The 12,095-nt window shown below is 38.2% G+C and overlaps 1 non-coding gene across 1 annotated transcript; it reads left to right on the forward strand.

The window, feature by feature from the left end:
- The first annotated feature begins 306 nt into the window (after positions 1-306).
- On the forward strand, positions 307-380 carry Trnap-ugg (transfer RNA proline (anticodon UGG)). Its single transcript has one exon. It is a non-coding gene; the product is annotated as a tRNA-Pro (tRNA).
- Positions 381-12,095: the final 11,715 nt, after the last annotated feature.

Consider the following 12,095-nt stretch of genomic DNA (forward strand, 5'->3'; position numbering starts at 1 on the left):
TCAGGTATCAATTCAGTGGCAAACCCAATGACTGTGATTGATTCTATTGCTTTGCCAAGGCCTTAGGAACTCTTGGACAGATACCATCTTAGTATATATATATAGTTAGGGCTTACTGGCCACTTGACCATCTTCTTCTTCTGTGCGAATGCACAAGCAGTGCCCGTACTCTTATGGGAATCAGCAACGCGCAGCGAGTAATGTAAATGGGCCACTACGAATGTAGTGCGGAACAATATGTTGAGAATGTGGGTTTCGCTGGAGGCGTGCCGGAGATAATTCCCTGTAGTCGCGCTATCCTCTGTGTCCTCGGTGGCTCAGATGGATAGAGCGTCTGCCGTGGAAGCAGGAGATCCCGGGTTCGAGTCCCGGTCGGGGCAAGCATTTTCATCTGTCCCCGTTGATGTATGTCAACGCCTGTAAGCAGCTGAGGGTGTTCATTTCAATGCAATACTATCATATGCTATTGTGTGCTGTCCAACAGCTAAGCATTCGATTGCACTCTTTCTCTCCAAGGAGTCAGCACTGATTATGCATCTCGCACCTGAGAAGAGCTTTCCTTTCATACTGATGTCCAGGGCAATGAGAAAATTCATGGTTTTCGCATCGACCACCAACAGATCACTCAGGCAATGGCTGCGGATCCCAGTCTCAAGACTTTGGTGGTGTACCTCCACACCGTTTGGCGTTATACAATTAAGCAGATTACCAGTCCTGTTGTTCACCACTATTTTACATTTTGGCACAGATTATCAGTCCAGTAGGGCGTCATAATCATACATACAATGATCAGTCCTGTGTGGTTGTGCCACATTTGCTTCAGAAAGAAATTTGTCGCTTTCTCCATCAAGGCCATTGGCGCATTGTGTGCATTAAGCAGCTCATCTGGCGCCATTCCACACTGGGCAGAAGGTACGCTCAAATAGAATAATTAACTTCCCTCTATCCAGCATGTGTGACTACCAGACTGCTCAGCCACAAAATTTTTTTGATTAACCAGTGTAATTGCTTATTTAAAAAAAAAGTAGTAATGTGTGATAGTAAAATGTTAAATATTAAAAGCATAGGACTACCACAAGAGCTCACATCCTGGAAAATGGAGCTATGAGGCCATTCTGAGCGATCAGAAGTGCCAGGCATAACCTTCCACAAAGTGGCGATGAGATGTGGGTAGTATCTGCACTGACAGCATCTTCGGCCATATCTCTCCATTGCGCATTTATTATCCTTCAAAACACTCAATTGTTATGTGTTGAAAGCAGTACATTTCCGATAACTGATACTATGCCCTAATCTAAGTCATTTATATAAAATTTATACTACATATGATTAGTAAACTTCCCGTGATTTCAACTGTAGTAGTTGTACCTATATGTGATCTTTGTATATCACATTCCATTTCTGGAATCATTCCACTTTACTTTGCATCCAATTGTTTTTCGATTCCAAATACATATGACTTGCAACTCGTATGATTTGCGGTAGAATACCACAGCATTCAGACTTCAAATGAATAATATTCATCATGCACACAGAGTTAGTGGGAAAATAAGAATTTCAATTTGTCATCATGTCTCTTTCTAGAGTGGATCGTCTTTCTACTGTTAAAAGATATGCAGTGTCATTTACTCTCTTACATCTAGTCGTTAGGTCAAGTATCTACATCCCTTCCCTACCGATTACTACATTTGTGTAATGCTATTTTATTTCTAAGTATGTGTTTCACACCATGTCTCTTCCTCCATCCCTCTGTGCAAATCGAAAACTCCATATACTTTTTCCAAGGGTCTTCGAGCTCTCCACAACCATTAGTGCAGCTCTCTTTGTCATTTTCTGGGAGTAGATGGTGCTGTGATTCTAACAGTTCCAGTCATTAGTACAAACTTGTAGCTTTCTAGGAAGGTATTTAAGAGATTTACAGACACTTTGATCAAGTGATTATGCCACAATTCTTGACTACTTCCTACATATAAATACAGATACCCTGTTTGACCATGGCTCTTACCATACTTTGACATTTTTTACTGTTTTCCCATATTTTTCCACATTTTTCCTCTTATCATTTTTCAGATTTTTTTCATATTCCATACATAAATGTACAAGTGCATATGTTCTTATTGCTTACATTACTAGGTGTGGTTTGCCATTTTTCACCATCAAAGAGTGATACAGAATTCAAACCCAACCAAAGTACAAACTATACTTTTTCCAAATGTCAACTCTCATAACATTAACTGACGAAACCAACGCTAAAACACACACACACACACACACACACACACACACACACACACACACACACACACACACGTGGGGTGCTGTGGGGGATGATTGTTGATGTTATTCGGTTGTAAACACACACATAGCGCAGTTGCGCTATTTTGTAGGGTAGCAATTACACTCTTGCTATAAAGTAGGCCTGTATGACATTAAAATGATTTTCCTCCATTAGTATGCGTTTTTGTTTGTGGAGTGGCGCCACATATAAAGAAAAAATATTACATCCATCATGACCAGGGACTGGTGGTCTCCACATTGCAGGACACTTGTGAAATAGTGTAATTACATCCAAATTTAAAGGGTATGACCGGAAGTGCTGGTATCTTGGGTCCTTACACAGAGGTTCTTGCTACCGATACGAAGAATCGACTAAACTGTGCTTGACTTGTGTGGCTCTAATGCAAAATATTACCTGCCCACTATAATTTTAATTATTTAACTTGGAAATAAATAAATCGCCAGGTCCTGAGGGGATTCCAATTCGGTTTTACAGAGAGTACTTTACGGCACTGGCTCCTTACTTAGCTTGCATTTATCACGAATCTCTTGCCCAACGTAAAGTCCCGAGCGACTGGAAAAAAGTGCAGGTGACGCCTGTATATAAGAAGGATAGAAGGACGGATCCTCAAAATTACAGACCAATATCCTTAACATCAGTTTGTTGCAGGATTCTCGAATATATTCTCAGTTCTAATATAATGAATTTCCTTGAGACAGAGAAGTTGCTGTCCATGCATCAGCACGGCTTTAGAAAGCATCGCTCCTGCGAAACGCAACTCGCCCTTTTTTCACATGGTATCTTGCAAACCATGGATAAATGGTATCAGACGGGTGCCATATTCCTTGACTTCCGGAAAACGTTTGACTCGGTGCGCCACTGCAGACTCCTAACTAAGGTACGAGCATATGGGATTGGTTCCCAAGTATGTGAGTGGTTCGAAGAATTCTTAAGTAATAGAACCCAGTACGTTGTCCTCTATTGTGAGTGTTCATCGGAGGTGAGGGTATCATCTGGAGTGCCCCAGGGAAGTGTGGTAGATCCGCTGTTGTTTTCTGCCTAAATAAATGATCTTTTGGATAGGGTGATAGCAACGTGCGGCTATTTGCTGATGATGCTGTGGTGTACGGGAAGGTGTCGTCGTTGAGTGACTGTAGGAGGATACCAGATGACTTCGACAGGATTTGTGATTGGTGTAAGGAATGGCAGCTAACTCTAAATATACACTCCTGGAAATGGAAAAAAGAACACATTGACACCGGTGTGTCAGACCCACCATACTTGCTCCGGACACTGCGAGAGGGCTGTACAAGCAATGATCACATGCACGGCACAACAGACACACCAGGAACCGCGGTGTTGGCCGTTGAATGGCGCTAGCTGCGCAGCATTTGTGCACCGCCGCCGTCAGTGTCAGCCAGTTTGCCGTGTCATACGGAGCTCCATCGCAGTCTTTAACACTGGTAGCATGCCGCGACAGCATGGACGTGAACCGTATGTGCAGTTGACGGACTTTGAGCGAGGGCGTATAGTAGGCATGCGGGAGGCCGGGTGGACGTACCGCCGAATTGCTCAACACGTGGGGTGTGAGGTCTCCACAGTACATCGATGTTGTCGCCAGTGGTCGGCGGAAGGTGCACGTGCCCGTCGACCTGGGACCTTACCGCAGCGACGCACGGATGCACGCCAAGACCGTAGGATCCTACGCAGTGCCGTAGGGGACCGCACCGCCACTTCCCAGCAAATTAGGGACACTGTTGCTCCTGGGGTATCGGCGAGGACCATTCGCAACCGCCTCCATGAAGCTGGGCTACGGTCTCGCACACCGTTAGGCCGTCTTCCGCTCACGCCCCAACATCGTGCAGCCCGCCTCCAGTGGCGTCGCTACAGGCGTGAATGGAGGGACGAATGGAGACGTGTCGTCTTCAGCGATGAGAGTCGCTTCTGCCTTGGTGCCAATGATGGTAGTATGCGTGTTTGGCGCCGTGCAGGTGAGCACCACAATCAGGACTGCATACGACCGAGGCACACAGGGCCAACACCCGGCATCATGGTGTGGGGAGCGATCTCCTACACTGGCCGTACACCTCTGGTGATCGTCGAGGGGACACTGAATAGTGCACGGTACATCCAAACCCTCATCGAACCCATCGTTCTACCATTTCTAGACCGGCAAGGGAACTTGCTGTTCCAACAGGACAATGCACGTCCGCATGAATCCCATGCCACCCAACGTACTCTAGAAGGTGTAAGTCAATTACCCTGGCCAGAAAGATCTCCGGATCTGTCCCCCATTGAGCATGTTTGGGACTGGATGAAGCGTCGTCTTACGCGGTCTGCACGTCCAGCACGAACGCTGGTCCAACTGAGGCGCCAGGTGGAAATGGCATGGCAAGGCGTTCCACAGGACTACATCCAGCATCTCTACGATCGTCTCCATGGGAGAATAGCAGCCTGCATTGCTGCGAAAGGTGGATATACACTGTACTAGTGCCGACATTGTGCATGCTCTGTTGCCTGTGTCTATGTGCCTGTGGTTCTGTCAGTGTGATCATGTGATGTATCTGACCCCAGGAATGTGTCAATAAAGTTTCCCCTTCCTGGGACAATGAATTCACGGTGTTCTTATTTCAATTTCCAGGAGTGTAGATAAACATAAATTAATGCAGATGAATAGGAAAAAGAATCCCATAATATTTGAATACTCCATTAGAAGTGTAGAGCTTGACACAGTCACGTGGATTAAATATTTGGGCGTAACATTGCAGAGCGATATGAAGTGGGACAAGCATATAATGACAGTTGTGGGGAAGGCGGATAGTCGTCTTTGGTTCATTGGTAGAATTTTGGGAAGATGTGGTTCATCTGTAAAGGAGACCGCTTATAAAACACTAATACGACCTATTCTTGAGTACTACTCCAGCATTTGGGATCCCTATAAGGTCGGATTGAGGGAGGACATAGAAGCAATTCAGAGGCTGGCTGCTAGATTTCTTACTGGTAGGTTTGATCATCACGCAAGTCTCTAGAGGAAAGGAGACGTTCTTTTCGTGAATCGCTACTGAGGAAATTTAGGGAACCAGCATTTGAGGCTGACTGCAATACAATTTTGCTGCCGCCAACTTACATTTCGCGGAAAGGCCACAAAGAAAAGATAAGAGAGATTAGGGCTTGTACAGAGGCATATAGGCAGCCATTTTCCCTCGTTCTGTTTCCGAGTGGAACGGGCTGGCTAAATAGCTCTGAGCACTATGGAACTCAATATCTGCGGTCATCAGTCCCCTAGAACTTAGAACTACTTAAACCTAAGTAACCTAAGGACATCACACACATCCATGCCTAAGGCAGGATTCGAACCTGCTACTGTAGCGGTCGCGCGGTTCCAGGCTGAAGCGCCTAGAACCGCTCGGCCACCATCGCCGGCAGTGGAACAAGGAGAGAAGATGCTAGTTGTGGTACGAGCTACCCTCCGCCACCCACCGTATGCTGGATTGCGGAGTATGTATGTAGATTTACATGTACGAAGACTCATGCTGTTGGTGTGTTCGTATAAAATACCATACAATACATTAGTGCTGCCCAGCATCACGTAGCAGTGAGCACTCACTATCAGTCAGAGCTCACCCACTGCTCCGTGGGTAGGCATTATCTGGAGAGACAGCCACACATCTGTGTCAAGATGCAACTAGCACTGATATGTGTTTCAGTGAGAAAAACGTGGATCTACATAAAGTAAAGGATGATTATATAAAAAATTCAGTTGAAATGTATGATACCAGTATTGATATATTATATGAAAAAATGAACAAACATATAGTTTATTACCACATATTGTTCCTCAATTAACTGACTAAGATTTAAGACCTACTTTTGTTATTTTAAGGTTATACAATAATCATTTTGATTTTGATTACCATATTATTTGAAAACAATTCTAAAATCTTCAAATACAAATAAATGTTATCAGAAATAAACATCCAAAAGTAAAGAATTTTTACGAATTAATTATATACTTAACTCAATAAATTTATTCTGAAGAATGAAAGAAAGATTAGATATTGTTTGTTATCGAAATTATTTCAGTATTTGTATTTAACAATGTGAATGTTTCTTAGAAAATGAAACTAAAATTCCAAGTGCTTTTATCATATTTGAAATTAATACAATGTTCTTAACTATTTTTGTATATGTCTAATAACCCGAACTATGAGAACCAGTTGACTCAGACAGTTCAGAGTTAAGATTCTCGAACAATTATGACCTAACGTCATTCTTATAAACTTTTATTTTAATATCAAAATAAGCTCTGTCATCTTTAAGAAAAGAATAAGCACGGTGAATATTATATTCTATACCAAAAATGTTTAAATTTTAAGTAACAAACACCATTTATATAAGAAAATTTTATAAGGCAATTTTATTTTGTGACAGCTAAATCAATCATATAAAATAAGTGCATTATTATTTACACAACTGTTGTGTGAATAATCAAATCGTTACCATTTAACATACACTTTACTATCTTTCTTTTTCAAAAGTTTTTCAATAAGATAAACATGTGGAAAATTTTTATTCAGTAATAGTTCCTTTTCGTAAAAGTTTTCTGTTATTTCTTCCCCATTTAAATCTTTTTATTTGTATGTGATTGGAATAGAATGAATAACTTCTTCAATTTCAAAAATTTCTATTGACTAATTGGCAGTATATCGTTTGTCTAATATTCCCTTTAATTTACTTATCCTTAATTTATCACCAATTTCATATTTAGGTTCAGTTACTGGTAAATTCATTACATAAACAGTTTTCAATAAAGATTTTTCATTTTCTTTGTTTACATCTTTTCGTTTCGTTTTTATTGTTCAGTGTTTTGTGTTATTATATTCATTAATTAGATTTTTGACTGAGTCAACCCATTTATAATTTTCTAGTAAGTCAGATTTTTTCCACATCTTTTCTTTTAATGTCCTATTAAACCTTTCAATAACAGATATTTTTAATTCTGTAAAAGTCGAATAATTATGATTGTTATTATTTGTTTAAAATTATTATTGTAGAACTCTTTACCATTATCTGTCTGTAAATTTTTTGGATTACGACCATATCTGAACACTTTTTCAAAAGAATACATTATATTCAAATCTGTTTCGTATTTAACTGGAATAGCACAAGAAAATTTTGAAAAAACATCAATGACTGATAATAAACATTTATATCCTTTATTTATTTTGGATATTCCTTTCAGTTTACCAGAATTCGTTTCTACTAGAACTGCTTGCTAATCATCTATTTCAAAAGAAACTACATTTTTGTTTTAAATTTTTTTCATTGGTTTATGTAATTAATTAATATTTCTTCATGAATATTTAATTTATTACCTACAATTTTCAACGAATTTACTTTTTTAATTTTACAAATTTAATAATACCTTCAGTTGTTTGTCTTCCATTTTTGTTGTCACTTTTTGATGATTGTGTTTCAATAAATATTTTATGCTTCAAACAGCAGATATGATAATCGTGAATGATTGTTTGTTTGTCCATTTATATAGAATAAAAATCATTAAATTTTAAATTATTTCACCAAATATAACTAACTTTACACCTGCTGGCAGAGTTGTAACTATCTTTTAATCTTACAGTTAGAAAATTTAATTTTTCTAATTCTATTGCTTCATTATTGTCATCTATTTCATATAGCTTTTTAAATACACTTACTTTAATTTCAGAATGATCAAATTTAAAATCTTTGTTAATATTCTTATCATTAACCATAATTCTTTTAGTCTGAAATTATACTCAGAATTGTGCAGTTTTGTCCATTTCCAGTTATAAAAACAAATTCAGTTATTTGTCTATCATTTACTATGTATCTTGTCTGTTACATTTATCGAAAGCGAATGTAGGATTTGTATTTGTGCTTTTCCCCTTTTATCAAAATTTGTTATCCAGTCATAGTTATCACTATGAAGTCATTTAATTATGCCATGAGGATCAGTTTTATAGACATGATCATTGATCATATTTAAAATCTCAATGTCTTCATTCTGTGTGACAAGATTTTTAATTCTTCTTTATTGGCATAGTTATTCAAATGGGGTTAAAATACTTGTATATGCAGTTTTTGTAATAAGATTGTTTATTTGTTTTTCTAATTACCATTTATTAACAACATTTGTTTTATCGATTAAATCTTTTAAATTTACAATTCTTCTACCAAGTAAATAAATGTAACTCTTAGTAACAACAAATTTTGTTTCAATTCACTACGAAATTGCTTGATCATACTATTTATTTTTGCATCCAGTGCTGATTGAAAAATTTTGATTTTTTTCTAAATTGTCACTGGCTTTAGGATGTAACTTATTTCTAAAAATGTCAATTTACTATATTTAAAATTTCATTAAACTCGTAACCATTTGGTAATAGTTTTAATACAAGTAGACATAATGACTCCAAATAAATTTGTTAAAATTCTGTCTTCTTTCAATTTTTATTTTTTCCAAACAGTTAACCAATTGTTCATGAACATTTCCGCCAAATTAATGAAAATCAATTTGAAATTTTTCGATTTATGACAACAAATCCAATGAGTACCAAGCTGATGTGATTTGTCTAAATTAACTATTCCACATTAAGTAAGTTTTGGATTAGAAGGTAATTTGTCAATCATGAATACACCAGAAAATGTTTAATAGTTCATTCTTTTATTTCAAAATTAGATAGAGGATTTTTAAGTTTTTTATTATCTCTTTGAAATTTGTTTTAGTATTTCATTCCAGTGTCAGCACTTTTTTCCATTACTAGATTGTGTCTTTTTTGTTCTTCTAATTCTTTATCATTTTATAGTTTCTGATGAAATGATTTTTTGAGTGCTGCGATACCATTGGCTACTAACCACTCGCACCTAATGCTCCAAGTAAAACTGGTAAAAATCAGTCTTCATGTTTTCTTTCCTTATTTTTTATTAAATATTCAGTAATTTTATTACTACAGGAATACCTAATGTTATAAGTAGATATCCGACAGTTATTTTCATCTCTTTTTCTGTTTTGTGTCTCAGTTAAAAAATTAATGATACTATTGAATTTATCATTATTTAATTTAACTTTGAATGGTTTTGCTTTTATTTTACTATTTCATTTCTACAGCTTAAAAATCAATAAAGAATTTTTCTATAAACCTCTTCCTTTATCATCAACATTTAAACCCAGTCCTTTTTCTATAATATAATACCTCAAACAGATGTTGCCACTAATTTTTACCAAATGAAGAATCGTTGGAATACATGCTTTCTTTTGCAATTAATTAAAATTCGTTATCTGCTTCCTTTTTTTCAAATCTTTATCACCTTTATAAACAACGTCATGTTCTTTTACAAGCTTCATCTAGTCTATTAATGCCTTTATCACCTCTGTCTAATCTTCTTCTAATTTTGTTCCACAGCTGCAGAAATTGAATACCTGCTGGCAAAAACGTTGTAACCCACACTTTTCTAAGAAACCAGTTTGTCACCTATAAACATTGTATGTCCGAAGAGTAAGGTGTGTATGAAGTTATGTTGGCAAACATGTACATTAAGGGCTATTTTTCGTTTGGTTCCTGTTGTGTACACAGTTCCGCATACTCAGGGCATACACAACTTTCCCACTGGAGCGCGCCCCGCTAAGCACAACAGCACAGGCGCAGCACTCGTCCATCTCCGCACTACTAGATGGCGCTGCCTTAGAGACAGACCAAATTCTGCTTCCGCTGATCCGCGTATTAATATGTAACGCAGCCAATGAGATTGCTGTGATGTAGAACCTTTTCTCCTCGCACAGTGAAACATGAATGCGCGAGGTATTATAATAAGTGTACAGACCTCCGATTATCGCCCCATGACGATCTTCGACGACTAAGTCGAAGAGAAAATCCCAATATCCTTTCCCAAATCCTGCTCCTACCTAAATAACCATAATAATCTCGCCAAACTTCAGGCAAGTACCATACACACAGAGAACAATCATTACATTTCACAGACACCAAAAAGTACAGACATAATCACTCACACAAGTACACAGGGAATAAAAACCGCAAGGCTACAAACTCCTCCTCACACTTCCCCAAAGAGGGGAAAGTAATAGATGAGAGCAGCAGCCGATTAGTCAGTCTGCATTTGTCTGCACCAGTCTGTACCAGTCTGCATTAGTCTGCACCAGTCTATAGTCAAGTTTCAGTCTGCAACTAAGAAGATTATCATATTCCTGTACATAGCTATGAAGATAAACGTATAGACACTTTGTCAAGTATCAGAGATATGTGAGAATAAGATTAACGTATTCAGACCAAAGGAACTTCAGATTGTCAATTGTAAACATCATCCAGAATCTAGTTAAGTAATTTTATGCTTGTTATTACTTTAATAAATGTGTGTGAAAATTAATCAAGTTCTGTTTAAAGTTGGTCATCGTCAATCTGCTACTCTAATCGTGCAAGTGGCATTTCTATCGTCTGACCTAACGGCAGAAGATAAACACGCCACGATAAGACCACAAGACATATTGGTGACACTCGCCTACTTCGTTAGAGCGACAAGTCCAATAATCTGATGGTGTGTGTACCGAAGGTCTTACAGTACGCACACCAAAGTTCCTATTCATCGCGAAGCGCTCGGATGCAGAAACGTTGTAAACATAGAGCAGGAACGTTGTGTGACGTTACGTCAGAGCATGTGCGAAGACATAAATAGAGGCCGGAAACGGAAAATTAAGTATAGTGAATGGAAGAGGAATGCAAAGAAACACAAACGGAATTCAGGGCAACCATATCTGTCCCACAATTCCTGGGACAATCCCTGCTGAACAGGTGGATGCATAAACGTTGTATGCCAATCTAACACAATATATCTGTGAAATGGGAGATTCCATACTTTATTCACAAACATTATATTGTAATGCACTGTCATAGCCTTTACTTTTGACGTTAATGTCGTTAACTATACTTATCATTATGTCGTGCTCCCTTTATAGATCACTACCTGCAAATGTAGATATCAGTGTAAAACACCAAAAATGGAGGACAACAGAGAGCTGTTTCAAGAAATCTACACTTTAGACTATAATGCACAAACCAGACATTTGGCTTCATTGTACACTGAAACAGTAGACATCAAATGTAGGGAGACTGAGGAGACCATTTCATGCAAACATTGCACATTCAAGTACTTTTTAAGAAGAGGAGCAGAAATAATTCAGGTATGTCACAAAACGTTGAGCATGGTATATAGGAATATGGTATATAGGTATGTACAAATGCTGCAAGGGAAGATGAAATGTGGTGTGCCGTTAGAAGACAGAAGGGGTAAGCATGTGAATCATCCAAATAAGCTGCAGGACAGCTTGAAGGACATGATAAGAAACCACATCGAGAAGCAACCAAAACAAGAAAGCCACTACTCTAGATATAAGAATGAAAAGCTCTGCCTGAGATCTGATTTGAATATTTCTAAACTTTGCTGACTCTTTAAAGAAGGTAATCCGACAGTACAGTGCAATGAAAGATCTTACAGATATATTTTCAGGGGACAATATAATTTTCGATTTGGAGTACCACGTTCAGATTCATGTGGGTATTGTGACAGACTGTTCCTGCAGTTAGTTAACAGTCAAAATGAAACAGAGAGAAAGAAAATCGACAAAGAAAGCAAACTGCACCATTTGCATGTGGAAGCAGCATATTCAATGTTGGAGAAGGATACAGCAAAAGCTAAAGCAAACGAAACCTATGTTGGGATATGCACAGACCTCCAACAGGTGCTGTATTTTCCTACCCTTACCCAT

This window comes from Schistocerca gregaria, chromosome X, assembly GCF_023897955.1.
Source record: "Schistocerca gregaria isolate iqSchGreg1 chromosome X, iqSchGreg1.2, whole genome shotgun sequence".
Classification (NCBI taxonomy): domain Eukaryota; kingdom Metazoa; phylum Arthropoda; class Insecta; order Orthoptera; family Acrididae; genus Schistocerca; species Schistocerca gregaria.